Genomic DNA, 27,813 nt, shown 5'->3' on the forward strand with positions numbered 1-27,813 from the left:
CCCTGTTGAAAACTGATTCTGACAGGCTCCAGTGAGTCCCTGTCCTGCCGTGAGGATGTCCTTTCTGCTTCAGAACCCTGTGCAGGCAGCAGGGTGGCCCTGAGGACACAGACTCCTAAGGCTTATTGGATTTATACTCACACAGTCAGCCACTGTTCCACAAACACGACCACTGTGCCAAGGTGCCCGGGTATAATTGGGTTTCTAAACACAGCTGCACACTGTTATCTAGAACACGCTGTTCCCCTACAGACCTCTAGGCTCTGGTGTTGAGCCTAAGCTCCTGACTCAGACTCCCTCTTTTTTCCTGGGGGAAGTTTAATGTTTATTCGCTACCAGGGACCCTCCATCAGGGCTATCTCAGCCCTTAGAAAGCTGAATCTCAGAAGGGAAGGGGACAGAGTGTCGATCTCTCTCCTCCTGGAGGATCCTTGGTAAGTTTAGTTTGGCACATCAGCGGCATACAGGGAAGAACAATCTCTGTAAATGTCCTTTCCCCAGAGACCTGTATATCAACTCACCTGTACTGGCATAATTGTGAGTATTCGGGGAACAAGGCAAGAAGATCTAGGGGCTCAATGTCTTGTTCCGTCTTGCTGCTTCTCCAGCTAAAAAACAAAATAAAAGAAACAAACATATTTTTTTTGTGAAAGAGAGGTAGAAGATTTTTCCCTGTTATAATTTTGTATATTAAAGGGGCATAGTCTACCTATAAAAGCCCCCATCAAATGATCATAAGGTATGCTCTGCTTCGGAGAGAATCAAACTCCCAAGAATCCTCTCATGAATTTCTTCCACTGAATTAAAGCCCTAACCACCCCACCCCCCGAGCTTCTTGGGAAGCCAGTCCTCACCTCTGAGCAAGTCAGGCTCCTAGTGGAGAAATCTCTGAAACTTTTAGGTCAGGGAAGAAAATCCCAGCATTTGCCAACATAGTTTGGACTCATTAATTTTCTGACACTAAAAAGCCTCTAATTTCTATGGAGAAGAGAAACACACTGAACAAGTATGATAGTCTTAAGCCCATCATTCTCACTGATACTTGGCCTTCCCCATTTTCTGAAATATTTTACATTGAGTAACTTAAGACACAAAATAAAACATAGCATACACTGTTTCGTTTGAAAATTAATTAATCTGTTTTTGGCCGCGTTGGGTCTTTTGTTGCTGCGCGTGGGCTTTTCTCTAGTTGCGGCGAGTGGGGGTTACTCTTCATTGCGGTGCACGGGCTTCTCATTGAGGTGGCTTCTCTTGTAGCGGAGCACAGGCTCTAGGCACACGGGCTTCAGTAGTTGTGGCACGTGGGCTCAGAAGTTGTGGCTCGCGGGCTCTAGAGTGCAGGCTCAGGAGTTGTGGCACACGGGCTTAGTTGCTCCGCGGCATGTAGGATCTTTCTGGACCAGAGCTCAGACCTGTGTCCCCTGCATTGGCAGGGGAGTTCTTAACCACTGAGCCACCAGGGAAGCCCAGCATACACTGCTGAAGCTTTCCTGATGCAAGATATTTTACACTTCAGCCTTGCTGGTCCAATCGGCACAAGTCAATCGGATTCTGTGGCAAAATGCAGTGAAAGTTCTGTAAGGTGGTAACAATGTGGGGACAATTTTTGCTACTTCATCCTCAAAGGAGCCCTGTTTGGAATATTAGTGATAAAAGCAAAGACTAACTTGCCAAGGACAGAAGACAGTGTTATAGAAAGGCTTTCTTTTGGTAGAATTGTTATCATGTTTTAGGCTAATTTTAGCGGCTATATTTGCCTCCCACTCTAGTGCATGCCCATATCCTATGAAACAGTTAAGTGATGTTTTAACAGGATTATAATATATGTAAAAACATATCATGTATTTAGAGATGAAATATCCAGGGAAAATATTTCCATAGCTTATTATTTCTTGGCATTTCCTGTGTCCTATCTGATATGTATATATACAAAGGGAACTTCAACTTGCAAATGCTTCTATTTGGATTTCCAAATATGCAATTTTTAACATGTTTTATTAGTGACAGAGCAATAAAGGAACAACTTTGCAGCTAATTTAACACCTATAAATTTCCCTGCAGTGTAAAAGAAATGGCCTCGGCAGACCACGTCTGCTCATATTTCAAAGAATATTAAATGTAAATACTTCTAAAATGCCCTATAGTTAGAGTTCTCTTATTCCATAAAACACTTACAGGTTCATTGTTTATACTTTTATAAAAAATGGTACCTGATTCTGAACAGACTTATTATGTGAAAATTATTTTTTAAATAGCTATATTTGAGAAGTCATATAAAAGCTAGATAATTACAAATCAATTACAATCAACCTGAAAAATGTTAAAAAGACATTGATCAAAAAATTCGAAAACGTATGTCAACATAAAACCTGCACATAAACCTTTATAGCACCTTTATAACTGTAAAAACTGTAAGCAACAAAGATGTCCTTCAACAGGTAAAAGGATGAACAAACTGTGGTATATCAGTATCATGGAAAATTATTCAGTGATAAAAAGAAATAAACTATTGAACTCTAAAAACACGTGAATGACTCAAACACATATTGCTAAGTGAAAGAAGCCAGTCTATACAGGCTACATTCTATATGTTTCCAATTATATTATAGCCTGAAAAAGGTAAAACTATAGAAATGGTAAGAAGATCAATAACTGCCAGAGTTCCAGGCGGGGGAGGACAGATTAGGTGAAGTCCAGGAGATATTTTAGGGCAGTGAGACTATTCTGTATCATAATGTAATAGTGGATAGTTAACACTATGGATTTGTCAAAACCCATAGACCTTTACAGCACGAAGACTGATCCTTAATGCATGCATGATAAAAAAAACTATAGTTAAGAGGTTGGGGTATCGCAGGATGGAATGCAGAATGTGATAGAACAATCTAACTGTATTACAAATGCACAAAACAACCTCACTGGAGCCTGGGGTAGAGGGAAAGGTGCTGACCTGAGCAACTTTGTAAATGGAGCCTATAAAACTGAGGGCAAAAGACACTGCACATAAGCACCGTGTCCTAGTTGATAAAATTATTTATTGCAGGATACGGGTTAACAATTCTGACACTGCTGTACACAAATGCTGGAACAGAACAACTAAATGAGTGGCAGATGGTGGGGACAGGAGAGGGAGGTTACCCATCAGCAAGGGCAGAAGGTCAGAACAGTTCATCTAGAAACAGATTAGAGTTGGAGACGTCAACATAAACTCATGTGTAGCTTGATATAAATATAATGGTTACATAGAGAAATACCTATAGATGTGTGCACATAGATTACTATATGCACCTATATTTCCCAGCTCCATCAGCAGAGAGGGCCCAGAAGTTATGACACTCCAGAGGCAGTGAGTCCATCTAGTGCCTGGGTCTGCGTTTCCAATCCATTCTCCAATAAAAGGAACCAGCATTCCTTGAGGACATGGCTGATTCTAGGACTAGGACAGGAAATATACAAGATGAGCTTGGAGCTTCTTGTAGTGTCAGAAAGTAAGAAAATGTTGGGGGAAAAAAACTAACACCTGATGACAGTTTATATCAAAAGGACACAGAAGAAAACTAAAAGGACTCCCAACAGCCAAGGCTGGAACAATTTGAGCAACAAAATAACATTTTTAAAGTACTATTGGAGGGAATTCCCTGACAGTCCAGTGCTTACGACTCCACTCTTTCACCGCCGAGGGCATGGGTTCAATCCCTGGTCGGGGAACTAAGATCCCGCAAGCCAAACAGCCAGCCAAAAAAAAAAAAAAAAAAAGAAGGTACTATTGGATTATAATCCAAAGTATAAAATAAAATATCCATGAGTTCATACTGATATGAATAAATGAGGGAGAATAGACACATCTCATGTGCAGAAGAATTCCAAAAACTGTTCGCAGATACTCAAGGAGGTGGAGCATATCCTGACTCCTCGGGTGTGGGCTGAACAGGCTGACTTCCTTCCAAAGGATGTGGCATGCGGTGGAGAGAAGACAACCAACTTTGCAGTGGAGAAACCTGACACACACTGCCACAGCCAGGATCAAGGTCAACATCCACTGTTATGAGTCCGTTCCCAGTAAGTGCCCATGATATAATGTGATGAAGATGGAACTTCACCTCTGTGGCCTTCTTCCCCAAAACACACAACCCAAGTCTAATCACAAGATAAATACTAGACAAATCTCAATTGAGGGACGTTCTACAAAACACCTAACGAGTACTCCTCAAAAGTTGTCAAGGTCATCAAAAACAAGGCAAGTCTAAGAAATGGTCACAGCCCAGAGGACCTTAAGGAGACTTGACAGTAAATGTAATGTGGTGTCCAGAGCAAGGACATTAGGAAAAAAAAACAAGAAAAAATGAATAAGGTATGGGCTTTAGTTAATAACAATTTATCAATGCCAATTCATTAATTGCAACAAATATATCACATGAATGTAAGATGTTAAATAATAGAGATATAGGTATAGGTATATTGAAGTTTCTGTATTGTTAGCAACTATAAATCTAAAACTATTCTGAAATTTTAGTTTATTTTTAAAAATATATTGAGAGTCATATGCTCACAGAAAGTGGGAAATGGAAGGTACCATAAAAACCGTCAGTTAAACCTTTTATTGTACAAGGGAGAAAACTAAGGATTTATAGTACGGTTTTGTAGCCTGCACTTTGAGAAAACAGTGGTGGCTTGCTGCTGAGCTGGTCCTCACTGACACTAAACATCAATCACAGTAGACACTCAATAAATTATTACTGAATGCTGAATAACTCCCAACAACCTACCATCTACCCAAGTATCTTATCCTCTCACTCATTCATTTATTAACTCATTCATTCATTCAACAAATGTTTACTGAGTGTCTGGCACTATCATTTTACTCCTAGAATTATAACCACTTAGAAACTCTATCCAAAGGATGGACATTTTGGCAATTTTCCATATCTGACTTTGTAGGAAACTGTTTAGCTGATTCAAGTTTATAAGCATCCAAGGAAGAATGGTCTCAAGCCAGGTTAATAGAACATAGACTAAGGGGGTACAAGAAGGAAGGCTCTGAGTCCTAGAGGGGATGTGTGGTTCGTTTATACTCAGGTCGTGGGCTGCAGCCTTTTTGAGTCATACTGTTGTTTTAGACTCTCTCATTCCACTCCTTCTACTACTAACTGAGACAATGGGCTAACAGCCTATTGTTGTCTTCTTTCAAGTTTCAGCTCCACTACTTACCAGCTTGGTGATCTTGGCCAAGCTGCCTAATCTTTTGGGGCCTCAGTTCCCCTATCTGAAAAATTACCTCATGAAAGAATGTTGCTTGGGTCAAATAAGCCCACATTTCTAAAATGTTTGGCACACTTGGCAATGACATTATTATTACTACTGTCAATACTGTTATTGTTATCATTACCGACCAACCAGAGGCTTGTACCTAGGAAGCTTCGACAGTCACTTGGGGTCTACAAAGAACACACGCTGGCACACTTAATCAATCTTTCCATCTTTCTCGGTTTGATAAGTAGGTTGTTTCCAACAAATCGCAAAATTATCGTTGTGATCTGGGCTATGATGCCATTTACTGTCAGTCCAATGCCTCTTTTAGAATGCCAGGAAACCAAAGGCCTTATTTTCAAGTTCCCTTCCTTCTTGGCCTCTTTTCCTGCCAAAATTTATTTTCATGTTAACATTTATTCTAAATATTCCATGGGCTCCTAAAACTGGACAGTTCTCCTAGATTCAGTTCTCTCTGGAGGTCCATTTTTTCTGACTTTATTTCTATGATATTTAAAGGTCAGGTTCATCACAAGATAAAGACTGTAGTGTCTAAGAAATGTAATTAACTATTTACCAGTAGGTTTAGCTCCAAGCCTCAGGATTTACTGACCTCTTTAAATTTGCTAAAAGTCACCAAACAATTCAAAGAAATTTCTCCGTTCTGCTTTCTTCTCACTCTCCAGAAGGAGTCAGGTTGTTGGCCACTGATTGCATTTGGTATTTAAAAGGCCAAGTCTTGGGACTTCCCTGGCTGTCCAGTGGTTAAGAATACGCTTTCCAATACAGAGGACGCGGGTTCGATCCCTGGTCGGGAACTAAGATCCCACATGCTGGGGGGCAACTAAGCCCGTGTGCTGCAACTACTGAGCCCGTGCATCACAACTAGGGAACCCAAGTGCCGCAACTACAGAGCCCACGTGCTCTGGAGCCATGTGCCACAACTAGAGAGAAGCCCACGTGCCACAACAAAAGATCCCATGTGCCACAGCTAAGACCCAACATAGCCAATAAATAAATAAATATTTTAAAAAATAAAAATAATAAAAGGCCAAGCCTTATACTAGAAGATCAATACATCTAAAATAAAAACATGGGTTTAGGGATAACTTGTATTGTTAGGGGGTGGAGGAGGTCAAGCTAACAAAAGTTTGTTTTTGGCATTCCACGTCTTAGCTAGGGATTATGTAGAGGTTAATATCAGTAGCAGATTCCTGTTGAAATGAGTTATCTGTTCTTTTAAAGTCTCTCAACAGCCACCAAAGAAAAGGAAGGTTAAACCTTTATCTATCTATTAGGTTTTGTTCATAGGTGTCAATGATGCCAATAGAAAAATATTGTCTTGTTATGTCTAAGCGCATTTAAGCAATGGGTGTTCCTTGAGCCATACTTTAAAACATAAAATACTTCAAACGTTGATTGCTATTGTATCAAACTATTTCACTATTAGATTACTATCATTATTGTGAAACAAACTGAATAAAAAGTTAGTATGTTCAAAACAAAAAACAAAACAAAAAAATAAAGATCAGGTTTGTCAGGGTGCTCACGACCTCTACATGCCAATGCTGTGAACAAGTCCCAGGCCCCCAGTGTGACTTACTGTCCGTGTCCAGGTAAAGGAGGCCATGTGTTTGCTCTTCTGATGACAAGTTTCTGAGCAAGAAGATCCCCGCCATGAGCCCCGTTACAGCCACGGCTGCCTGTCTGGCATCCTGCCAGTTCCCAAGTGCATCCTAATTCCAGTACGAGGGCCTCTGGGAAGCAGGTCCCTTCCTACAGCTGCAGCAGCATCTGCTTGACATCGTAGGTGACAGCCCCTTGGTGATTAATAATGCTGTCTCCTCAAGGGCTTCACTGGAGGCTCCTTGGTAGAGTAAGTTTTCCTAAGTGTCACTGCAAAGGCAGAAAGCTAACTAAGTTTGGGTAATAGAGGTTACCTTCTTCAACCCAGTTGCAAAAACCATTCTCAGCACAAATGTTCCAGGTTCAGAGGAAATCTTAAGGGAAGCTTTAAATAGTTTTAATCAAAAAGAATATCCTTGTACTGAGTTCAAAAATAAGTTAATAAAACAGGTTAACAACTTCTTTTTAACGGATGGAAGATTTTAAAGACATTCTAAAAGGCGATTTTGTCTGTAGCTCATTATTATTGCAACAAACATACTGTGAATTAGTTTTCCATTAGCGTCATTATTTTGAAACTCCTTTTGTTAAGGATACTCACATAAAACAGGTCCTCCTTCTCTCCTGGGAGGAGCCTGCGAAGGTTGAAACCGCTGTTGCTTCTCTCCACACCCTACCCTCAGCAACTCCAGGATTTAAGCCTGAAGGAAACAGGAGAAAGGGGTCAATTAGGGAACAGAGAAGCAGCAGATTCTAAATCAGGGCACATGCATGAGCTCTCAGGTGGAAATCAGGGGAAGAGTTTATGTGTGTTCTTATTTTTTTCACAAGCTTAAGATGTCCAATGTGTACAATTATTTATACCTAAGACATCTCCTGAGACTTCTGATTGGAAGGATTTTGTTGTTGTTATCATTTGTTTGCTTGTTTTTTAGGAAATACTAATCAGCTCGCTTTTCAAATTTAATGCCCATACTTTTAACATAGCTGCTTAAGTTCTATATCATGAATTGGCTCTGTCATTAATTTGGGGGCTTACCCACCTCACATGAGAAGTTTACTCTGGGAAGCTCCAGAGCTGGTCTCAAAGAGACAGATGGTCTCCAGAGCAACATAAACCAGGGCTCAACAAGAGGTCTCAGTAACAGGCCATCAGGAAAAAACAAAATAAAACAAAATGCCTTAAGTTTCCATATACAAGAAAACAAATACTGGTTTCAGATTTTTAAAAATTTGAGCCCCAAATTAAAAGTCTCAAGGGCGGGACTTCCCTGGTGGTCCAGTGGTTAAGACTCTACGTTCCCAATGCAGGGGGCCTGGGCTCGATCCCTGGTAAGGGAACTAGTTCCACACATGCCACAACTAAAGATCCCAGATGCTGCAACTAAAAGATCCCACATGCCACAACTAAAGATCCCACATGCCGCAATTGAAAGATCCCGCATGCCGCAACTAAGACCCAGCACAGTCAAATAAATAAATAAATATTGCAATATTAGGGAAAAAAAAGTCTCAACGGCAACCTCTCTAATTGCAGGCCTTGGTTTGCAACTCAACTGCTTCCCAAATGGGCAACTCTGTGCCATGGACATCAGGTTGAAGAGTTACAGATGTTTCTAGTTTAACAGTGTTCAATAATTCTCCCTAGAAATGATGGGAGTCCAGCCAGTGATAAGTAAATGTTTGAGACATAACAAAGGACTAGAAAGCCCAGATGCAAATGTGGTTTTGAGGGGAAATCTTTCCTGAGTGACTAGGAACATGATCTGGAGGCAATGGACAGTAACACCCTGAAGCAGGCCTGTAAGAAACACAATGCCAGGCCTACTGTATGGATTTGGATATTGCTGACTATAAAAGGGAATCAACTATTTTGAACAACTATGGATTAAATACAAGGAAACAAAATGAGCAATGTAATCAGGGAAATAAAGAAGCATTAGATGAACAGGGAAATAAGAGGAAGACGAAAGTCAGTATGTGTTGGCACTGCACTTCTGGGCTAGGTCAGCACTGGGTAATCGAGATGGACAGCTCTTCAGATGGACTGAGGCCTGAACAGTTTCCACTTTCTTCCTCATACTCACCTATTTCTATACATTTAAGTCATACAAATAAATTAACCATCTCTGTGGCATAAGCTTTCTGTAGTAAGCATCACAGGGAACGTATTTATAAACATGCCAAGGGAATGTGCAGTCAACTGCACACACGTCTCGCACCTGTTTCTTGGATCCCATGCCACTTGCTCCAGCCTCAGTGAAGTGGAGCTTGGAGATTCGAGCTCTCTCAGGCTGCTGACTGAGTCTGGTTTTGCAGGTCTTCACTTGGCTGTGTGCTCCTCCATCCCAGGGTGTGTACACATGGCTTCCCTAGAACAGCTGTCAGCAGGTCGTTCCACTCACCTCCCTTCTGGAAACGCCTTCCTTTGACTTCCATGCCAACCCTCCGAATTCTTCTACCACTCCCATTCTCTGCTCATCCCTTAACGCCAGTGGCCCCTGTGATTCTGACCTCAGCCCAGTTCTCTTCTTGCTTGGAGTCCATTCCCGGCACGTGGGGAAGCGCGTGGGCACTAGACTCAGAACCTGCAGGCTGCAGGCTGCGTGTGTGTGATCCTGGGCAGGTTTCCTGACATCTCCGACGTGTCCCCTCTTATAAAGTGGGGCCGATACGCGGACCGACTTCATGGGGTCATAAGGAAGAGTGAATGAGTTCAGACGTGTGAATTGCCTGGCACCCAGAGTACAGGCTCAGCTTCTTTAACTGGGACAGCCATGGCTTCAACTATTATTTAGTTGAATAACTCGATCACTTACTTAGTTGATGGTTAGTTGACTAGCGGATAAACTCTGATTTTCTAGCTCGTATTTCTTTTCTGAGCTCCAAGTCCATTTAGCCAACCGCCTACTAAACATCCCCAGTTACACCCAGGGCTCCTTCAAGTAATTCCACGTTCACAGACTAACCACCCTCCTCTCTCCACTCCTGCTCCACCCGAAACTACTCTTCTTTTTTATTCTTTTTCCGAGATGAGTAACGGCATCATCCATCCAAAGGTCCAAACCTTCGAAAGTTAACAGAATCTCCCCTTTTCTCAACTACCCGTACCCTAAACATAAAGATCCAACTGCGGAGACTTCCCTGATGGTCCAGTGGTTAAGACTCTGCGCTTCCAATACAGGGGGCACAGGTTCAATCCCTGGTCGGGGAATGAAGATCCCACGTGCTGCGGGGCACAGACAAAAAGAAAAGAAAAGAAAATCCAACTGGTCACCACATCTTTTCAGTTTTGCTTCCTGACCATCTTCTCTTCTGGGTTACCCTCCTCCCTGCCTCTAGACTCTTCCCTCCCACACCGTCCTCCTTTGACACTGCAGTCAGTGGGTTCATCCTAGAAAGGATGGTTTTCATGATCTTTCCATTGACCTTCAGGATAAATCCACAGTTTTTAGCACAGCATGTGAGGTACTTCATCAACTTGCCTTTCTCTTCCTCTGTTTTATCTCCTCCCACCCCCCCCAGCCCCCATTCCAGCCGCAGGAAACCACTGTAATCCCCGAAGTTATCACCTCTCCTTCACCACCATGCCCTCGTTAATACAACCAGGATTACCCCCTGTTCTCCATCTAGATAATCTTGCTCTGTTATCATCTTTCTAACTCCTGGGACTCTGCTCCAGATGGAATTAAAACAACAACTAAAGGATAGTTAACAGATGCTACAACTCCAGTTCAGTTTGCTCAAAACAGTGAAATTCCTTTCTTGCCTTTATTTCTGAGGCACAGAATAGATTTCTTTCTTGGTCGTTTTATTTTTTGCTTTCCAGTGACGGATAATGACCCTTTGCGTGAGAAGCTGGTGAGATGGGATAGACCTTCTACCAAAATGTCAAAATAAGAGATCTAGATGGTGAGGAAAACTTGGTGAAAACTCACAAAGAAACTGTGAGAGGGGAGGAGGTGCAAAGCCAGCCTTTCCTGAATCACAGTAGCCGTTCTTCCTCCCACCTCCCTCCCTCTCCTCTGCTTTCTCTGTCCTTATCTCTCCGTCACACACACACACACACACACACACACACACACACACACACACACACACACACACACACACACACACACACACACACACACACACACACACACACACACACTTCTCTTAAGGGAAGAAGAGCTCTGTGTTCTCTTTAAATCCCTCAGGTCCTACATTTTATTGCTCTAACAGTCCGCCTCCCTGAGGTTCCTGTCCAGACAAGCTATTTCAAACTTTGGTAGAGAAGCTGTTGGTTCACTCGCCTGGTTTGGAAGCGTCTGGGGGCAGGTCTCGCAGCCCTGTCTCCCGCCCCCCCTCCTCTCCCCGGTCCTGGCTGGTGGGCGACAAGGCAGACAAAGGTCCGTTTGTAACCTCCTTCCAGCACCTCCTCTCTTCTCCTTTTGCCCAAACTCACCCAGTGAGTTGGAGCATTTCAGAAGATTCCTCTGTCAAGAAGACCAAAGGAAAGGAGAAGAAAAAGGGTATGGACTTTTTTTCCTTAAGAATCATTTTATGTCATTGATTCTACTGCAAACTACTGCTATAGACTAGAGCAGAAGTGTATTTGTGTCTTGAGTCAGAAGAGAAGGACAGAGAGGCAGAGAGAGTCTCTGAAGAGGTGATGTGTGCACTTTGAGAAAGATGATGCTTTCCCAGGTTAGAGGAAAAGAATCAGATTAAAGGACAATAGAAAATGTACATTCCTTAACGGGAAAGGCATTTAATTGGGGACTTAAAATGAGGCAGCTCCCTCACTGCTGCTCCTTGTTAAAGCCCCCGTCTGCCCTGAATCCGGCTCCAGCATTCCACCTCTCAGGACTACGCGAGGTTGATGAAGTACACAAGTTCCTTTTCAATGCAGTAGCTGTTATCTCTGTATTCCTACTTTATGTAAAGTTTAATGGCAATGTCTAAGAAAGTGAATGTTTTCTGCTTTTAAAAATCCTGATTCCTTCTAGAAAAATGGTATCGATGACCTTAATTGCCAAGCAGAAATAGACACAGATGTAGAGGACAAATGTATGGATACCAAGGGGGAAAGGGGTGGGGTGGGAGGAGTTCGGAGATTGGGATTGACACATATATAACTATTGATACAATGTATAAAATAGACAACTGATGGGAATATACTGCATAGCACAGGGAACTCTACTTAATGCACTGTAATGTCCTAAATGGGAGGGAAACCCAAAAGGGAGGGGATAGATGTATATGTATGGCTGATTCATTTTGCTGTTCAGTAGAAGCTAATACAACATTGTGAAGCAACTATACTCCAATACAAATTTTTTAAAATCCTGATTCCTAAAAAGAAACTGGTATAAATGTGTGAGACAAAGAGGGAATTCACGGAATTCATCCTTGGTGTCCCCACCGTGGAACACAACACAGTGTCTGTACTGCTGCAATACAGGGAACTCTTTTTCCCTTTGGGGCTTATAAAAATTCCTCTTTAAAATTCCTTGACTTAGTTACATAGACTGTGTAAAGCTCTCCCAAACGCTGGTCCTTTTATCCAGTGATGATGATTTCTCATGGCCAGGAAATAGTTAAAATGATGCAAGCCTGCATATTCATATCATTCTCTGAGGTGCTTGAAGGCAGACCACCTTCAGGGAGGACGTGGACTTTGTTTTACCACTGATGAAGGTCTCTTGGGTACTGGGGCTGATGGTGTCTATTTTAAAGATGTTTGGAAGGCTTATCCACCTTCTACTACCACTTCTTTTCCTTTAACCTACACTGTGAGAAGTTTCACTGCAGCCCTCAGTCATTCTAATACAAAACTCTTCTGGTACAGAGAGTGGGAATTTTAAAAATAATAGTTATTTTCATCCACCAGCAAAGATGAATGGAAAAACACCACGACTGGACAGCAGTTTTAATCTCTTCCAACTATAATTTTGATATTTTAAATGTCAAGTTCTGAGCTGGAATTTTCATTTGTTTGTGCACCCTTTGCTTCCTTCTGGCTGTGTTATGAAAGGAATCTGAAAATGGGCTGCCCTTTCTAACTCATCAACTCTGTTTCATCTCACTGCTCTTAATACCAGTTTCCAGAACTGGCATCAGCTGTCTGCATGAGCACTGCAGCATAAAGGCCTCAACGCTTTCGCGACATAGCTGTGTTTTGGCCATTAAATGAGATACTTTTTCTTTTTAAGTCTCCACTTAACTCCAACCATTCAAAAGCCTGCTGGTGCCAAATACCCTCACACAACCAAAATTTGCAATGCCCTACCCATATGACGGTGACAATGATTTGTTGCTTAATTGGAAACATCTTGTTCATAGTTCTGTATCCTCTGCAGTGGTCTTTTAAAAATAATGCCACTATTGGGATATGAATGGTATCTTACAACATTAGTTAATTACATAAAATTGAATCCAAAAAAACCAGTTGGTAACTATCTAAAGATCTCTAGTTATTCCTTCAGATATTCAGTTTTTAGCCTTGTTTTCTGTTGTAATTTGGATGTACTTCAGGAGGAATTTTAAATGCATCTACTTCAACAGAAAGAGGGGAAAAACACAGAGCAATTTGCTTCGAATTGGTCAAAGTCATTTCACTCTTGTTGGCACTTGAAAAATATATGGTCTTGATGGACTGCCAAGGATGAAGGTCGGTGTCTTTTAATGAAAAAACAAACCAATGTATCATGGTAACATACTGGTTCAGGCATTTCCCCACTTGCCAAATAATAGTTAAAGCTATTTATGTGCACTGAAGTAAAGGAAGAAGAGAAGACTTCAGTTCAGTTCAAACATGTAATTTATAAAGTGTTTAAAAAAAAAAAAAAAGACTACCAGGGAGTTCTTGCCTGGTGTGGAACTTTCCATCCCAGTACGTGACTGAGGTGGACAAGAGACATCATTCTGTACTCTGGCCTGGACATAGCCAGGAAAAGCGCATGGTGTGGCAACATACCCACTTACTTCTCCAGCAATTTACTTGTTCCTTCCTTCAGCAAATGCTTTCTGAATGCTTCCTGTGAGCCCAGCCTGGAAGCAGGCCCCTGAGAGATGCAGGAGGAGGGGAAGGTACCCTGCTTGCCTTCTCGGTGCTGGCATCTCTTCCTCCAGTCCCCGTACATGGGCTGGTCCTGGTCTCCATCCCTCCCCTCTTCTCTTCCCACCCTGCACTCACTACCCTGCGGTCCCACAGCTATAAATACTATCGATAAATATCCCGATGACTCTCGAATTCATACTTCTGGCCCTGACTTCCAGACTCACATTCAACTGCCTACTCAGAATCTTCATTTCATGTCTGATAGGCATCTCAGATTAATTTGTCCAAATTCTTTTTTGTTTGTTTAAATTTGTATTGGAGTATAGTTGCTTTACAATGTTGTGTTAGTTTCTACTGTACAGCAAAATGAATCAGCTATACATATACATATATCCACTCTTTTTTGGATTTCCTTCCCATTTAGATCATCACAGAGTACTGAGTAGAGTTGCCTGTGTATACAGCAGGTTCTCATTAGTTATCTTCTTTATACATATTATCAACGCAAATCAGCCAAGAATGTTAAGGCCAAAAGGAAAAAAGTAAACTATATATGCAGCAATATATATATTTATTTTATTTCGTACCTGTGTGAGATGATATATGTACACTGAACTTATTGTGATAATAACTTCATGATGTATGTAAATCAAATCATTACGCTATATACCTTAAACTTCTACCGTGCCATTTGTCAATTATATCTCAATAAAACTGGAAGGAAAGAAAATTAACTTGTCCAAAAGTTTACCCTTAGATCCCCCCCGCTAGACCGACTCCTTGCAATTCATCCTCAGCTCATGTCAGTAAATGTCAGTACCATTCAGGTCAGAAACCTAAGAGTCATCCTGGATTCTTTCCCTCACCTCATTCTTCAATCAACTTCAACTTCTTTTTCTGACGTACCTCTCCCCCACCAGCACCCCCAAACATAAATGTTAGAGTTTCCCACTGTCCCTGGCCATCTCAATTTCTCCTTCTTAACACCCTCCCCAATGCACATCAAAAAGAAGCACACAAAATGTTAACAACAGCCCTCTCCATGTTGACACTCCAGTTGAATTTTATTCTATCTGTGCTTTTCTCTATTTTCCATGTTTAAACTATTACTTTTTTTTAGAAAAATTATTGATATTTTTCTAAAAAAATATATCCAACTAGGATTACAGCTCTCATTAGAACCATCCGATGGAAAGAAAGCATAAGACATTAATAGTCATGAAGTGAGCTTAAGAACAAACTACACTTCAATGCAGGAAATATAAGAATGGTAATACGAGGCCAGATTGTCTAAATGCATGACTTTGTCCAAAGGCCACAAGGAATAGACAAAATTAAGATAGATTACCAAAAATAAGAACATGGTTACATAGTAAAAAAAACTCTGAAGATCAAAGCTCTAAAAGATAAGAAATATGCCAAAGACCTAAAATAACAGAAAAATTCTATCGCATTAGGGCAAAAAGATTAAAAAGAGCTTACAGCTCCCTTCCCAACTCCTCCCCATACACCCCACCTTCTGATAGGAATCTGGTGAGAGGGGTTAGAGAAAAGCCAGGTGATGTTTGTTGTTGAATCTTCTGATAAAGGTACACATACACAGAAACATATATATATATATATACACACACACACACACACACACCCATATATATATATATATATTTTTTTTTTGCGGTACGCGGGCCTCTCACTGTTGTGGCCTCTCCCGTTGTGGAGCACAGGCTCCGGACGTGCAGGCTCAGCGGCCATGGCTCACGGGCCCAGCCGCTCCGCGGCATGTGGGATCTTCCCAGACCAGGGCATGAACCCATGACCCCTGCATCGGCAGGCGGACTCTCAACCACTGCGCCACCAGGGAAGCCCGAAACATATATTTTTAAGTCAGGTATGAGCTAGTAGGCCAGAATAAATGCTAGTTTTGACAAAAAGCAAGCAAACAAAAGAAATTGGGAAGTACATTTTAAAGTCAAACTATTTAGAAAAAATTAAATACAATTAAATTAAAACAGTAGTACCTGATGACATGCAAATTTAAGGATTTGGTAGCTCACTAACCTCTTCCAGGCATAAATAGTTCTCTGCAACTAGATATTGAGTTTAGTAATCTGAGAAACTCCTCCTTCCCTGGCTATAAGCATCTAAAGATTAGGATATATTATTTATTCTTTCACTAACATGCCAGGTACTGTTTAGCGTACTTGGATACATATCAGACAAAACCCTGCCTTCCTGGAGATTACATTCAAGTTTGGGGAGACACAATAAGAATATTTTATAATAATTTAGAGGTTTATAAATGCCATGGAAAACCAGGGCAAGTAAGGCAGACTGAGAATCTGAAAGAGGAGATAGAGTTTTATTTTTTTAATTTAAAAAAATTTTAAATTGAAGTATAGTTAATTTACAATGTTGTGTTAGTTTCTGGTGTACAGCACATATATATTCTTTTTCAGAGTCTTTTCCATTATAGGTTATTATAAGGTATTGAATATAATTTCTTGTGCTATATGGTAAGTCTTTGTTTTTTTATCTATTTTATATATTGTAGTATATATCTGTTAATTCCAAACTCCTAATTTGTCCCTCCCCCCGACCTTTCCCCTTTGAAAATCATAAGTTTGCTTTCTGTGTCTGTTTCTGTTTTGTAAATAAGTTCATTTGTATCATTTTTTTAGATTCCACATATAAGTGATATCCTATGATATTTGGCTTTCTCTGTCTGACTTACCTCACTTAGTATGATAATCCCTAGGTCTATCCATGTTGCTGCAAACGGCTTTATTTCATTCTTTTTTATGGCTGAGTAATATTCCATTGTATATCTGTGCCACACCTTCTTTATCCATTCCTCTGTTGATGGACACTTAGGGTGCTCCCATGTCTTGGCTGTTGTGAACAGCGCTGCAGTGAACATAGGGGTGCAGGTAAGTGGAGACAGAATTTTAAATAGGACAGTGGGGTAGGTGTTATTGAGGAGCAAAGGCTTGAAGAAGGTGAGGTAGTTAGATATGCAGATATCTGGAGGAAGAGCTTTCCAAGCAGAGGAAATAACCAGTGCAAAGGCCCTGAGGCAAGAATGCATATGGCATTTTTGAGGAACAGCTGGAACAGAACAAACAAGGTGAAGAGTAGATGATTTCAGAGAGGTGATGGGGAGCCAGATTGCATATGGAGGTCACTGCAATGACTTTAGCTTTGACTCAAAGAAAGTGGAGTTGTTGGAAGAGGATGGGTTTAGTTATTGATATTTTCCTTAATTCCTTTGGTATTCCTGGCACTCTGGACAGTGCCTGGCATAAATGAAACACTAAAAAACATTTGTTAAGTGAAACTAAGTAAAAGCAGCTTGCTCCTGTTCTCCTCTCTCTCATGTGATTGCTGAATAGCTTGATCAGTGACCCGCACATTAGCACTATTCGCTCACTTCCCCACCTTCCCAGCAATGGCTGCTCTTCTCCTGAAAATCCTTGCTGGGTTGATGCTGGTCTGTGCAGAGGAAGTACAAGAAGATTTGGGCCTGAAGATTAGAGAGCGACTCTGGGCTACATTTCAGCAGCCTCTTTCATCGAGGACAAAGTTTACAAGCACCATTGTAGAAGTAGGAAGGGCAGCCTAAATGAATGGCTCCTGTGCAACCATACTGGGTCTTATTTGTTGAATTCTGGGACAAATAGCCACTTACCCTATCTAAGAGATGCACATCAGAGGAACCATATTTCAATTTGGGGAAGGGAGAGTAGAAGAAGGGAGAAACATACTTCTGAGAATTTGGCTTGTGTTAAAATCAACAGAGTACCACACAGCTCATTTTCAGAATCTGTAAGATTTGGGTATCTGTCCTTCATATTCCTCCCAAAATAGCTACAAATAGTGAGAGTGATATAGAAAGCTTTACTTCTGCCCAAGATGCAGTAACAGGAACCAGATCTGCCCACTTCCTTGAAACAACAAAAAACAGCCAAAATATATGAAACCATCTTTGTCAAAACACTGGATTTCAAGCAAGGAAGAACACTGATTCTTGGGAGATGGGAAGCAAGCGACGTGAGCCCTACAATTTCCCCCAGTCTACTGCCTTGAGGGAACCCAGATAGAGTCCAGCCAACTAACTCCCTGAGTTGTAGAAATGGGGCTGAGAGTCAGGGAGACCAAGGCAGCTGGAGACCACAGAACAGAGTGCCTGAGAGAGGAGAGATACACAGAGACAGAACCCTGGAGTCTGCAGAGGGCCCCACCCAAGTATTTGGCAGAAAATTGATTAGTGTATGCAAATGAGGGAACTATGGAAGCGGGGAGGGGAGGAGGACTATCTGAAAGGATTAGAGAACAGAGTGCCTGGTACTCAAAAGGCCAGGAATACTCACAGAGAAGGAATGGCCTCAGTAGTGAGGAATAATTAGCCCTAGACTGAGAACAGATCTGGAACCACCTAACAAATCATCAAAGCAAGACTTGCAAGGATCAAACTGCTTCCGACTAACTTAGTTGCATCCCAAAACAAAGCACAAAAATACTTATAAGAATATAAAAATACCCAGCATCCAATAAGGCAAAATTATAAATTTCTGACATCCAATCAAAGATTACCAGGCATACAAAGAAGCAGGAAAACATAACTCATAATTAGAATAATCAATCGAGACCAACCCAGAACTGATACATGTTAGAATTAAAAAGCAACAATAAAACAGATATATCGGGCTTCCCTGGTGACGCAGTGGTTGAGAGTCTGCCTGCCGATGCAGGGGACACGGGTTCGTGCCCCGGTCTGGTAAGATCCCACATGCCGTGGAGCGGCTGGGTCCGTGAGCCATGGCCGCTGAGCCTGCGCGTCCAGAGCCTGTGCTCCGCAATGGGAGAGGCCACAACAGTGAGAGGCCCATGTACCGCAAAAAAAAAACAAAAACAAAAACAAAAACAGATATATCCTTAAGGTGCTGAAAGAAAAAAACTGCCAACCTATCATACTATAACCTGTTATACTATAACCTTTGTTCAAAAACAAAGGTGAAATAAAGACATTTTCAGACATACAAAAGCTGAAAGAATTCATCACCAGCCAACCTACATGATAAGAATATTAAAGGATATCCTTCAGGTATAGGGAAAATGATATCAAATGGAAATATGAATTTACACAAAGGAACGAAAAGCACTAGAAATAGAAACTGCATGGATAAACGTGTAATATTTTTTCTTGTTATTGAAATCCCTGAAGTTTAAATGACTGTTTAAATGAAATAATATACTTGGGGTTTATAGCATATACATAAAAAATATATAACAATAATAGCATAAAGGATGGGAGGAGAGAAATGTTAATATATTATTGTAAAGTTCTTATACTAATGTAAAGCATCATAATATCGTTTGAAGAAAGATAATGATAAGTAAAAATAGATAATATAAACCCTAAATCAATCATCAAAATAGCACAGTGAAGAATAACAGCTTATCAGCCAACAGAAGAAGTGAAATTATAAAAAAATTTCAGTTAATCCAAAAGAGCACATAAAAAGAGGGAAAAAGAAACAAAGAACAGATGGACCAAATAGAGAACAAATTATGACAGATTTAAATCTAACCATGTCAATAATCACCTTAAATGTGAATGGTCTAAACACTCCCCTTAAAAGGCAGAGGTAGTCAGTTTAGATAAAAAAGCAAGACCAACCTACAGACTGCCAGTCTATAAGAAACACATTTGAAATACAAAGCCACAAAAAGTAAAAATAAAAGCATGGAAAAATATGTTCAGAGGTCAGAAGGTCCAATATTATTAAGATGCTAATACTCTCCAAATTTATCTATAGATTTAATGCAATCTCAACCAAAGTTCCAGCAGGCTTTTTCTGTAGAAATTGACAAGCCGATAACAAAATTCATAATAGACTGCAAAAAACCTAGAATTGCCAAAACAACTTTGTAAAAGAAGAACAAAGGTTCGAGGATAATTCTACCCAATTCCAAGAATTACAACAAAGCATCAGTAATCAAAACTGTAGTACTGGCATAAAAATAAACAAATAGATCAATGGAAAAGAACAGAGTCCATAAACAGGCCCACACGTATATTAAAAAGTGATATTTGACAAAGATGCAAAGGCAATTCAGTGGAGAAACAATAGTCTTCTCAACTTATAGTGCTAAAACTATTGGACAACCATAGTTGAAAAAACAACCTAAAAAAGAATTTCAATCCATATGCAGTATATACAAAAAACAAAAAAAACTAGTATGGACCACGAAACTAAATGTGAAACATAAAACTACAAAACTTTAGAAGAAAACATAGAAGAAACACTTTGTGACCTTCGGTAAGGCAATAATTTCTTAGCTATGACACCAAAAGCACATTCCATTAAAAAAATTGAGAAATTAGACTTCATTAATTTTAAGAACTTTTGCTTCTTTTAAAATCACTGTCAAGAAAGTGAAAAGGAAAGCCATGCATGAAGAGTAATGTTTGCAAAACCTATTTATTAGGGCTTGATCTCATTAAAAGACCATGCCCTAATAAATAATATCTCTATTAGATATTATTATATCTAATAAAGAACTTGTGTCCAGAATATATAAAGAGCCCTCACAACTCAAGCCCAATTTTTTAAAATGGGAAAAGATTTGAACAGACAGTTCACCAAAGAAGATACACAGATGAACAAAAGCATATGAAAGGGGCTCAATACCATTAATCATTAAGGAAATACAACATAAAACAACCATGAGACAGCTATTAGAATGGCAAAAAATAAAAAAGACTGACCATACCAAGTGTTGGAGAGGACATGGACAAACTGGACTACTAGTGGAAATTTTAAATAGTACAACCACTTTGGAAAAACAATTTAGCAATTCCTTAAAACGTAAAACATACACCTACCAGCTATTCTACTCCTACGTGAATACTGAGAAAAATCTCCACAAGGTTCTGGCAGGTGGTGGGAAAGGAACCCTCTTGAAATATGTCAGAACATTCTGTTCTTCTTAACAAGGTCTGCCCTTGGGAGAAACTAGTGAACCAGAGCCTAATCAACTGGAATATTATCAGAGCCCGACTGATCTGGGGTAAGGGAAATACCCAACTCCAGCCCACCTAGCCATCCTGTCCTACCTAAGGGGAGAGGAAAGAACTGAGACACATTTGTGAAGTTCGCAGCCCAGAAGCACAGTCTCACTAAAAGACCAAGCCCTAATTACAGGACCATGGAATGCTTCCTCTCCCTTCATATCTCACCACCACATAACCAAAGGCCTAGTTACAGCAGTTCCTTTTACCTGGTACATAGTATCTGGCTATCAAGAAAAATTTACAAGTCGTATCAAAGACAAATAGATAAAGCAAGCATGAGAACCAGACATGGAAGTGATGTTCGAATTATGAGACAAGGAACTTAAAACAACTGTGATTAAAGATGATGGACTGGAGTGGGGGGGATGCCCAATGCCACTTAAAATGTATACCATTACCAACAAGGTAGAACAAACTTACAAGCATTTTCCTGATACTAGATGGGGATTAGAAAGGGATATCCTATTTAAATGTATGTAGCATGCAAAATATTAAATGTAAATTAATGATACTATACCTATTACAGTAGAATTTTAAAATGCATAAAAACAACCCTGTGATTAATATGTTAAGGGGTCTAATGGATAAAGTGGACAGCATGAAAGAACAGATGGGCAATGCCAGCAGAGAGATGGAAATCCTAAGAAAGAACCAAAAATAAATAGTAGAGATAAAAAGAACACTGTAACAGAAACGAAGAATGCCTTTGGTGGGCTTATTAGTAGACTGGACAAAGCTGAGGAAAGAATCTCTGAGCTTGAGGACTGGTCAATAGAATCCTTGAAAACTGAAAGTCTAAAAGAACAAACATTGAAAAAAAAGCAGAAACAGAACCTCCAAGGGCTGTGTGACAACTACGGAGGTGTAACACACGCATAACAAGAACACCAGGAGAAGAAAGAGAGGAAGGAATAGAAAAAATACTTGAAACAATAATGACTGATAATTTACTTAAATTAATTTCAGAAACCAAACCACAGACACAGGAAATTCAGAGAACATCAAGTAGACCGTATGTCAAAAATCTACACATGGGGGCTTCCCTGGTGGTGCAGTGGTTGAGAGTCCACCTGCCAATGCAGGGGACGGGGGTTCGTGCCCTGGTCCGGGAAGATCCCACAGGCCGCGGAGCAGCTGGGTCTGTGAGCCATGGCCGCTGAGCCTGCGCGTCCGGAGCCAGTGCTCCACAACAGGAGAGGCCACAACATTGAGAGGCCTGCATACCACAAAAAAAAAAAAAAAAAAAATCTACACATGGGGACATAATTTTCAAACTACAGAAAAACAAAGATAAAGAAAAGGTCCCTAGAAGATGCCAGAGGTGGAAAAATCACCTTACCTACAGAGGAACAAAGAAAAGAATTACATCCAACTTCTCAGAAACCGTGCAAACAAGAAGAGAGTGGAGTGAAATAAAGTGTTGAAAAAAAAATTACCAACCTAGAATTCTGTACTATGCAAAATTATCCTTCAAAAGTAAAGGAGAAATAAAGACTTTCTCAGACAAACAAAAATAGAGAGAATTCATAGCCAGTAAACCAGCCTTGTGAAAAATGTTAAAAGTTCTTTCAAGAGAAGGAAAATAATATAGGTTAGGAATTTGGATCTACATAAAGTAAAAGCACTGAATTAGAATAAGAGAAGGTAAAATAAACTTTTATTCTTCTTATTCTTAATTGATCTAAGAGGTAGCAGTTTGTTCACAATAATAGCAACAATGTATTCAACTATCTATGTTATATGTGTATATAGATAAAGATATATATATGTATAGATATATATGCTTATTAATGGCAGCAATGATACAAGGAATGAGAGGAATGAATTAGAATTATTTTATTATAAGGTACTCACATTACTGTACTGTGAAGTGTTATAATATTATTTGAAAGCAGAGTTCGGTTAGGTATAAATGAATACTGCAAACACTATGGCAACCACTGAAAAAGTAAAAAAGAAAAAGTATAACTAATACGTTAAGAAAGGGGAGAAATGGAATCATAGGAAATGCTCAATTGAAGCCAGAAAAGGAGGCAGAAAAAGAGTGGAAGAGAAAAATAGGAACAATAGCAATAAACAGAAAACAATAATAAGCATAGTAGATCCTAATCTAACTATATCAATGTCAATGTTGAACATCAATAATCTAAATGCACCAATTACAAGACAGAGGTTGTCAGAATGGATCAAAAAGCATGACCCTTACTGCTTCAGTGGAATATAGCAAAACCTTTCTAATATTTTGCTTACTTTAAAATATCTTCAAGTTCATTTCAAAAATCTCTGAAAATAAAACCTAGTATATTATTCTTTGAGAACACGTACACACATAATTTTATTTCTGATTTCAAAAATGATGACATGAATATTAGCTATCAGTAAATCAAATGTAACTTTAATCAATGAAAATGAGTTACCATTAGTATGTTAAAAGGATTTTAGATTTGCTTCATTTTATGAAGGATAGGTAGACCTATCTGAAATCATTATTTCATTTACATAAAATTAAAGATTTAATTAAAAGAATATAACCATAAAAAAAAGCATAACCCAACTATACGTTGTCTCACTTTAAATATAAATACACATATAGATCAAATGTAAATGGATGGAGAAAAATACATCATGCTAACAATAACCAAAAGAAAGCAGGAGGAACTATATTAATTTCATACAGCTCAAACATCAAAGAAAAGTTATCAGGGATAAAGAAGGGTATTACATAATGATAAAGGGGTCAATTCTCCAAGAATACATAACAATTCTTAACAGATACTTGCCTAACAACAGTGTATCAGGTTACACGAGCTAATAACCAATACAACTGCAAGGAAAAGTAGATGAATCCACTATCATAGTTGGAGGTTTCAACACCCCTCCCTCAGAAATGGAGAGATCCAGCAGGCAGAAAATCAGAAAGGACATAGTTGGACTCAACACCACCACCAATCAACTTGATATAATAGATATCTGTAGATCACTTCACCCAACAACAGTAGAATACACGTCTTTCTCAAGCTCACCTGCAACATTCACCTAAATAGACAACATTCTGAGCCATAAAACACATCTTACCTAATTTAAAAGAAGTCACACAAGGTCTGCTCTGAGACCACAGTGGAATTAAACTAGAAATCAATAACAGAAAGATAACTGGAAAACAAGAACATGTGGAGATTAAACACATTTCTAAATAACACATAGGTCAAAGAAGAAATCTTGAGAAATTTTAAAATATTTTGAATTTAATGAAAATGAAAACACAACTTACCAAATTTGGAGGATGCAGCAAAAGCAGTGCATAGAGGGAAATTTATGAAGGCAATGAATGCATATATTAGAAAAGAAGAGAGATCTAAAATCAATCATCTAAGTTTCTACCTTAGGAAACTAGAAAAAGAGCAAATTAAATTTGCTCCAAAGTAAGCAGAAGAAAAGAAATAGTAAGAATTAGAGCAGAAATCAATAAAATTGAAAACAGGAAATCAACACAGAAAATCAATGAAGCCATAAGATGGTTCTTTGAAAAGATCTATAAAACTAATAAGCCTCTAGCCAGGCTAACTAAGGGAAAAAAAGGAGAGGACACAAAATTACTAATATCTGAAATGAAAGAGGGGACATCACTACAGATCACATGGAAAGTGAAAGGATAATAAAGGAAAAGCCCACAAATTTGATAACCTAGATGAAATGAACCAATTCCTTGAAAGACACAATCTACCAAAATTCACACTGGAAGAAATACATAATGTGAGTAGATCTGTATCTACTAAAGAAATTGAATCAGTAATTAATAACCTCCCGAAACAGAAATCACCAGGCCCAGATGGGTTCCCTGGTGAATTCTATCAAACAGTTAGGAAACAAAGTATATCAAATCTCTACAATCTCTTTCAAAGCATAGAAGCATTGGGAATACTTCCTAACTCATTCTATGAGGCCAGCATTACCCTAATACCCAAACCAGCCAAAGACATCACAAGAAAAGAAAACTACAGACCAATATCTCTCATGAACATAGATGCAAAAATCCTCAACAAATTATTAGCAGACTGAATCCAAACAAGTATAAAAAGAATGATACACCAAAATCAAGTGGGATTTATCCCAGGTATGCAAGGCTGGTTCAACATTTGAAAGTCAATTAATGTAATCCATCACATTGACAGACTAAAAAAGAAAAATCACATGATCATATCAATAGATGCAGGAGAAGCATTTGATAAAATTTCAACTCAAGCATGATAAAAACTCTCAGTAAACTAAAAATAGAGGGGAATGTTCTCAACTTGATAAAGACTGTCTAAAGAAACCTTCAGGTAACATTATACTTAATGGTGGGAAACTTGAAGCTTTCCCACTAACATCAGGTACAAGGTAAGGATGTTGACTCTCACAACTCCTTTTCAACATCATACTGGAAGTCCTTGCTAATGCAGTAAGGGAAGAAAAGGAAACAAAAAGTATACAGAGTGGGAAGGAAGACATAATACTCTCTTTGTTTGCAGATGACAGGTTGTCTATGTAGAAAATACAAAAGACTCAACAAAAAACTACTGGAACTAAATCATAGCAAAGTTGTAGGGTAGAAGGTTAATATATAAAAGTCAACTGCTTTCCTATCTACTAAAAATGAGTAAGTGGAGTTTCAAATTAAAAACACAGTATCATTTACATTAGCACCTTCCCAAAATGAAATACTTAGGTATAAATCTAACAAAATATATACAACGAGATCTGTATGAGGAAAAACTACAAAACTGTTGAACATAACCAAAGAACTAAATAAGTGGAAAGATATTCCATATTCCATGTTCATGGAGACAGGAAGACTCAATATTGTCAAGATGCCGGTTCTTCTCAACTTAATGTACAGATTCAATACAATCCCAATAAAAATCCCAGAAAGTTATTTTGTGGACATTGATAAACTGATTCTAAAGTTTATATGGAAAGGCAAAAGACCCAGAATAGCTGACACAATATTGAAAGAAAAGAACAAAGTTGGAGGACTGACACTACCTGACTTTAAGACTAACAATAAAGCTACAGTAATCAACACAGTGTGGTACTGGTGAAAGAATAAACAAATAGGTCAATGGAACAGAATAGAGAGCTCAGAAATAGAATTCTATAAATATAGTTAACTGATCTTTGACAAAAGAGCAAAAGCAATACAATGTGAAAGACAGTCTCTTCAACAAATGGTGCTGGAACAACCAGACATCCACATGGCCCAATATGAATATAAACACAGGCTTTACACCCTTCACAAGAAATTAACTCAAAATGGATCATAGACCTAAAAGTAAAGTACAAAACTCTAAAACTCCTAGAAGATAACATAGGACAAAATCTAGATGATCTTGGGTTTGGTGATGCCTTTTCAGACACAATACCAAAGACATGATATATGAAAAAATAAATAAGCTGAACTTCATTAAAATTAAAAACACCTGCTCTTTGAAAGAAAATATTAAGAGAATTAGAAGATAAGCCACAGACTTGGAGAAAATATGTGCAAAAGGCACATCTGCTGAAGGACTGTTATCCAAACTGTACAAAGAACACTTAAAATTCAACAATAAGCAAACAAACAACCTGACTTTAAAAATGGGCCAAAGATTTTAACAGACACTTCACCAAAGAAGATATACAGATGAAATAAGCATATGAAAAGATGCTCCACATCATATGTCATCAGGAAATGCAAATTAAAACAATGAGAGACCACTACACACCTAGTAGAATGGCCAAAATCCACAACACTGACAACACCAAAAGCTGGTGAGAATATGGCATAACAGGAACTCTCATTCCTTGCTGGTGGGAATGCAAAATAATCCAGCCACTTTGGAAGACAGTTTGATGGTTTCTTACAAAACTAAACATAATCTTAGCATATAATCCAGCAATCATGCTCCTTTGTATTTATCCACAGAGGTTAAAAACATGTCCACATAAAAACCTGCATGAGGATGTTTACAGCAGCTTTATTCATAATTGGCAAAACTTGGAAGCCACCAAGATGTCCTTCAGTAGGTGAATGGATAAATAAACTGTGGTACATCCAGAAAATGGAATATTATCTAGTGCTAAAAAATAAAGATAGCTCTGTCAAGCCATGAAAAGACATGGAGGAACTTTAAAAGCATATTACTAAATGAAAGAAGCCAGTATGAAAAGCTGACATACTGTGTGATTCATCCATAGGACATTATGGAAAAGGTGAAACTATGAAGACAATAAGAAGGACCAGTGGTTGCTGTGGGGCTGGGGGTTGGTGGGGAGAGATGAATAGGCAGAGCGCAGAGGACCTTTAGGGCAGTGAAAATACCATGTGTGATATTTAAATGATGGGTATAAGCCATTACACATTTGTCCAACCCATAGAATGTACAACACAAGGCATGAAACCGAAGGCCAACTATGGACTTGGGGTGATTCGGATGTGTCAATGTAGGGTCATCCTTGGTAAAATGTACCATGTGGTGACGGATGTTGATAACATGGGAGACTGTGCATGTGTGGGGCAGGGGGGTACATGGGAATCTGCAGCTACCTTTCCATTTTATTGTAAGCCAAACTGCTCTAAAATAACTAAGTTTTTTTTTTTTGAACCCATTGTCTTACCTAAAATAACTGACCTTTGAGGTGCATCTAATCACTGAAAACTTCATAGTAAAATTTCCTTTCAACAATATTGTTTTCTTTCATCGTACAATATACATATCTGTCTTCTTCCCTTTTTTTTTTTTTTGGGGGTACGCAGGCCCCTCACCGCTGTGGCCTCTCCCACTGCGGAGCACAGGCTCCA

The 27,813-nt window shown here is 39.2% G+C and overlaps 1 protein-coding gene across 5 annotated transcripts in view; it reads right to left on the reverse strand.

Moving 5' to 3' along the window:
- Positions 1–1,117: 1,117 nt before the first annotated feature.
- The window catches only part of SAP30 (Sin3A associated protein 30), a 45,425-nt gene continuing 18,729 nt past the window's right edge, over positions 1,118–27,813 (reverse strand). For 2 of the 5 annotated variants that reach the window (XR_014326326.1, XR_014326329.1), the window contains 4 exons: positions 16,650–16,822; positions 7,475–10,102; positions 6,851–7,143; positions 3,295–3,436 (listed from right to left, as the gene is read on the reverse strand). The gene's annotated coding sequence lies outside the window, so the exon portion shown is untranslated. Of the gene's footprint in view, positions 1,552–3,294; positions 3,437–6,850; positions 7,144–7,474; positions 10,103–16,649; positions 16,823–27,813 lie in introns of those variants that run through there. The other 3 variants (XR_014326328.1, XR_014326325.1, XR_014326327.1) reach the window with 3 other exon arrangements.

The sequence above is a fragment of the Leucopleurus acutus genome, assembly GCF_964270905.1.
Source record: "Leucopleurus acutus genome assembly, chromosome: 7".
NCBI classification, from domain to species: domain Eukaryota; kingdom Metazoa; phylum Chordata; class Mammalia; order Artiodactyla; family Delphinidae; genus Leucopleurus; species Leucopleurus acutus.